Here is a 6000-nt window from a genome sequence, read left to right as displayed (position 1 = left end):
TGGTGTATACGTTCCTCTATTTAGCTGTCTTGCCTGTGGACGTCCCCTGTCCCATATTACAGTTTGCAGTTGAAGCAAACCTTCAGCTTTGCTATGCTCAATACAGGTAGTCCTTGACTTATGACAACAGTTGAGCTGGAATTTCCATTGCTAAGCAAGGCAGTTGTTAAATGAGCTTTGCCCATTTTATCACCATTTTTGCCACAGTGGTTAAGTGAATCACTGCGGTCGTTAATTGATCCACGGGGTGTCAGCACTGCTAACATCAGATGTTCTTGCTTTGACAACAGATGAAAATGCAGCCATTTTCTCTATGCTTTTAGAATTAGTTGGTGCTGGGAGGGGGGATTGGAATGAGAGTTCAGTTAGTCATAATAATAATAATAACTCTGCCATGGGAATCCAAGGACAAACTGGGTCCAGAACTGATAATGTTTTGGCGGGCTGGACAGCAGGGGAGGAAGGCTGTGCTTCAAGCTAATTGGGAAATATGCTTTATGACTGTTTATTGGGGGTGGGAATTGTACTTTGTTTCTTTGTATCCAGGGGAGGGGAATTTAGGTTTTGGGTTCAGCTATGTAGTGCTGATACTTTGTTTCCCGAATAAAAGATTCTTTAAAGAAAACAATGCCTCGAAGTTCTTTTGAAAGGTTTCATCTGTTGGAACCATGACACGGGGTTGTTAAGGGAATCTGCCCTTGACTTTGCTTATTGGAAGCCAGCTAGGAAGGTGGCAATGGTGATCGGTTGAACCTGGGAGGCTGCAATCATCACAAGCACACACCCATTGTCAAGTGCTCAAATTTTGTCCAGGTGACTCTAGGGATGCCGTAATGGTCATAAGTGTGAAAAAAGGGTCATAAATCACTTTTTTCAGCACTGCTATAACTTGGAATGGTCAGGAAATGAAAGGTTGCAAGTCAACAGCTACCTGTAAAGCTTTTCAGTTTTCATCTTATTTGTGCACCTTTACCTTCTAATCCGTGAACCCATAGCCCACACTTTACTGTGGCAAAGCAAGTTGGCTCTAGAAGATATCCAAGTAAAGCTTGGTGAAGTTTATTCCTCGACACCAGGAGTGTCAAACTCGCAACATCACGTGACGTGTTGCAATGTATTGTGACTTTTTTTTCATTGCCGGCAATGGGATGGGCGTGGTTTTGCTATGATGCATCCAGCCCATGGGCCAGCAGTTTGATACCCCTGCTCTACACAATGGCCGATTTCCTACATTTTTTATCCCATTCTTCAGGTGTTTTGATGTTTCTTCACTATAAACTATGGGCATTTCTTTTAAAATCAAATTTCATTCGCAAAACAGTTCAGATCAAATCACTTGACCCCAAAATGGTGAATTGCAAACTCAAATCAGGTCCTACAATTTCCAGATCTTGTATCTCTAGTTCAAACTGAAAATAACAAAAAACAATTAATTGCTCCCAGACAGCTTTCTAAATCTACAGATCACCCCTTATCAGATATGTTGGAAGCACACACACACACACACACACACACACACACAGACACACACAGACACACACAGATCATTCAGCATAAATCAGTTTGCATTATATATGGAATTATTTTACTGAAAAAATCTTGGAAGAAGAGCACTACAGGAAGGTTTTAAGGTTGACCCAAGGCAACTTACACTTAATCTGAGCAGCCACCCTTTTGCACTATAGATGTACTTTGTTGATATCAATTCAAGCTGCAGCTCTACTCTTGTCTCTGTTGATGTATCTCTTTTTGAATCTAAGTATGGACTCAAGACTTTTTCAGACTTAACACATGGCCCTTGTGAAAGAAAAGAGACAACTGATATTTAGAAATGTGCTTCATTATTCACAGAATAGTTATCTGCATAAACCATTATAAAAAGGCTTTAGTGAAGTTCAACAATTAGGAAGGTATGCTTAATGCCTGCAGCGAAGCTTCTATTCACTCTCTCTCCATAATAAGAAAAATACATGTTATAGATTCTTTACTATAGACAAATTGAAGTAACTCAGACTTTCTAATCTCCATATTATTTCCTAAATAAAGTTTATATGCATCTTTCCCACTAGTATCAGCCACAAGAATATTTTATAAATACTTACAAAGATTATAATCCTATCTGTAGTGATTCTTCTCCAGGCAATCTTTCTGCAATATTAAAAATATATTCTGTTCAGCACTAATGAGCCTTGATAGAATTATAAAAGTCTACACTGTTTTAACAGTTTTCCCTTTATTTAATGTGATTACATGGGAGAAGCTCTTTAGAGAAACAAAAAAGAAATTCCATCTATTCAAATCTCTTAGTTTTGGCTGCACTGTATGTCACAGTCTCCTTCCTATGGTTCAGTGTCTATCTGTGCATTCACTTCTTCCTGAAAATGGAATAGACTGCTTGGGAAAAGGATCTCTGGATCCAACTTTCTGTGCACATTACAGAAAATCTTATTATATTGAATTGCTAGAAGGGCTTTTATTTCGAGGATGAATTGACATAAACTGACTGGAAAAAGCTAATTAAAGTTGCAACAATGTTGCTGCACTTTGTATTCCTAGCTATTGCATGCACAGATTTTTCCAGTCAGATCCCTTTAGCTAATACAAGGGATTTATTAACCTTAGTGTAATTTGAAGACCCAGCACAGTTCACGAGTTATACCCTGTGCACCTTTCGAGCTGATTCTCATCAGAAGAAAATGAGGGGATTTGATTCAAGCCTTGCAAGATATTATTGGCCCAATCACGGAAAATCACATGGTTTTCCGACGAGGGGGAAGGGATGGCACAAGTTATTTCTTGGCATATAAAATAGATCTGCAATCTGAAGAAAATCTGAAACTATGTTTTGCAAACTCAAAGAATGAGATTTCATTTCTGCACTGATCCCTTTCGATATCCGGTCAGAGATATTCTACTTCCCCGATCTTTCCCATTGAAACACAATGGGTAGCAGAAGGAAGGGTTAAGGTGGATTGATTATGAGCCTACAAGTCATTCTCAGCTCTTAGCAACCTCATAGACAGATTTTCTCCATGATGATCTGTCCCTAACTAGGCTTTTCAAATTCTCCAATGATGCACTCATTGCCACTTGTAGATCCCGCTCTTTCTCTTTCCTTCCACCTTCCTCAGGGAGCTACATAATGTGTTTGAAGTAGGATAATTTGAACCCGGTCATTTATGTTTTAAGTGAGAATACTAAGTTGTTTTACTTGATGATCTATTTGTTTGGATTGTTTGGCTGTCATTAACCAATTCTTTATGGGGTTGGGCCTGCTGGCCTTTCCCTCAAAGCTGATAATTTCTTCCCCAAACTAGAACTGTAAATAAAAAGAAAAAGAAAAAGGTGAGAAGATTTGTCTACCATCTCCCTCCTCCTTCTCCTCTTTTCCCCATGATAGAAGAACTGCCTCCTATTAAAAGGCAGCAGAAGGTAACAACTTGCACAGATTCCCATATGGAGGTTGATCAAAGGGCCTGACCTTTAAAACACCTCCTGTCTGAAAAGATGTGGGAAACAGGATTATCTAACAGCTTTGTCTTCTCTATGAAACTCAGAAGAAGTGGGGGGGGGGAAGCACAAACCCCTAATGCATTCAAGGCAGGAAAAACTGGGTCCATTTTGTAATGCTGTGAAGGGCAAAGGGGCCTCCTCCCAATTGTAACGATAGCAACTAAGCAGATCAAGCTGTATTTGGAGGAGAACGAATAATAATACAGGCTCCAATCAAAACCTTTTTGTGCCTTTTAACTCAATTACGTTTCCAGTCTTAAAATTGGAATCCAATCGTTTCTTCAATTTCTCATGTTCAAGAGATATACGACATTGATTAGGCAGCCAAAATGGTCCTATCTCAACACAAGAAGGAAGCATTAATGGGTTAAGTGGAGGACTAAACTTGCAGGATCTTTAAAGAGAAAAATGCATTAGGGGTTGACATTTTCCCCTTCACCCCAAAAACACACTGAGGAATGCCCTGACTCGGTGCCCACAGAATGCTCACCCAATGGATGGAAAATTAATAATGCCTGCTGGATTCCAGTTTTCCTTGGTAGAATGGAATGGAATGGATTATGAGTAAATACAGGAATAGGATGGATATAAAATAAATCAGCTCTGAACTTTAAACTGTTGCTAAAGGATATCTTCCATTTTAACTTTGGTTTATTATCTTATGCTTTAATAAATGCTGGAGAGAGAGAGAAGACCAAACCTTGCAGGCCACCACACCACAAATTAAAATGCACTTGGGCTATATGCCCAAATCTATTTGAATTTAAGTGGGAAAATTACTCCTCTTCATTTGTAGCTTTATACACCTTGGGGTTTTTCTGTACATCCTTCAGGTGAACTTAGATAAATGGGGGGGGGGAGTGGAGTGGTGCATTTTCAGTCTATGCAAACCCACTTGTCGACATTTGTTTCCCCTTTGTGTCTCCCCCATTATTATTATTTTTACTATAGTCCTTGACTTATGACTTACAATTGAGCCCAAAATTTCTGTTGTTAAGTGAGACGGTTGCTAAGTGAATTTTGCCCCATTTTACGAACTTTCTTGCCACAGTTAAGTGAATCGCTGCAGTTGTTCAACTAGTAACACGGTTGTTAATTGAATCTGGTTTCCCCATTGACTTTGCTTGTCAGAAGGTCGCAAAAGCGGATTGCACATGACCCTGGGACACAGCAACCATCATAAATATGAACCACTTGCCAAGCATCTGAATTTTGATCAAATGACCATGGGAATGCTGCAACGGTCATAGGTGTGAAAAACAGTCGTAAGTCACTTCCAGCTCTATTGAAACTGAGATTGATAAGAGTCCTTCTGATGGCAGTAGTGGTTGTCTGCCATTTTTTGTGTGTGTGCGTGCATGCATATTTGTGTGTGTGTGTGTGTGTGTGTGTGCGTGCATGTGTTTGTGTGTACAGACATACATGAACAATGCTACGCATAGAACAAACAAAAATTACTTAGTGGACACTGAAATGTCAGTAATCTGGTGTGATTTTTCCCCCCTCCCAGTTTGTTTTGGGATTGTCACATTGGAACTGAAATGAAAGCCTTTATGTTTTATATACAATTGAAAAAATTAGGAATGTAACCAAAGCCCAGTTCCCCTAAATCAGTACATTCTGATTAACATCTTCCAATATTTTAGCTTTAGCTTGCCTTTTGAAAACTCAAATTTCCATTCCCTGATTTTTTTATTCTCCAAACTTCCAAATCTAGAGCTACCAGATCTGGGTGGCAAAGCTCCAGTTGACCAATTGATGACAGCAAAGAGTTTTCTGATTCTCTTTGCTACCATCTATTGTTCACCCAGATTTTTACAGAGCAAATCCAGTCAGCCTGCACTAATCCCCAAGCACTTTTTCCAGAAACAATTCAAAGGATTCTTGCCCCTCCCCTGTGCATACTCCCATGCACAATTTTTGAACATGCAAATTTAACTCTCAATGAACCATCTAAAAGACGTGGACGTAGAGACCTAAAAAAATCTTCTAAATATTTCTGACCACCCTCTATAAATATATTTATTATGGCTGGAGACTAGATAATTACTCACAACAATGACATTAATGCTCCAAACCAATTCTCTCCCAGGGATTTAAAGTTGGGATCACTGATACAATTTTTTTATCTGCCTTGGATACTGCCTGATATTGATGTGAGCAAAAGCAGAAGCAAAGCAACCAAACGAAGTCCTGGGAATGATTAAGCTTAAGGTTCTGGAAAAGACAGCAGCAGCAGTGCGGTAGCAGAGACGGAGAGTTGATGAGTGCAACAAGGCAGAGACAATATTCTTCATTTTGCATCATTGGTAGAGAGGAGGAGATCTCAGGCTGACACTTCCTCTCCTTCCCCTCCCTTCCCCTCCCCCCCCGCCTTACAAAACAGCGTCACTTTGATAATTTGGGCAGCTGAGACAAACAAATGAACCGTCTGTCGAACGGAAAGGTAGGGCTGCTGCTGACTGCCTCAGTTTCCAACCCAGGATC

This window comes from Vipera berus (genome assembly GCF_964194415.1).
Source record: "Vipera berus genome assembly, chromosome: 1".
Lineage (NCBI taxonomy): Eukaryota > Metazoa > Chordata > Lepidosauria > Squamata > Viperidae > Vipera > Vipera berus.
This window is presented reverse-complemented; position numbering follows the sequence as displayed.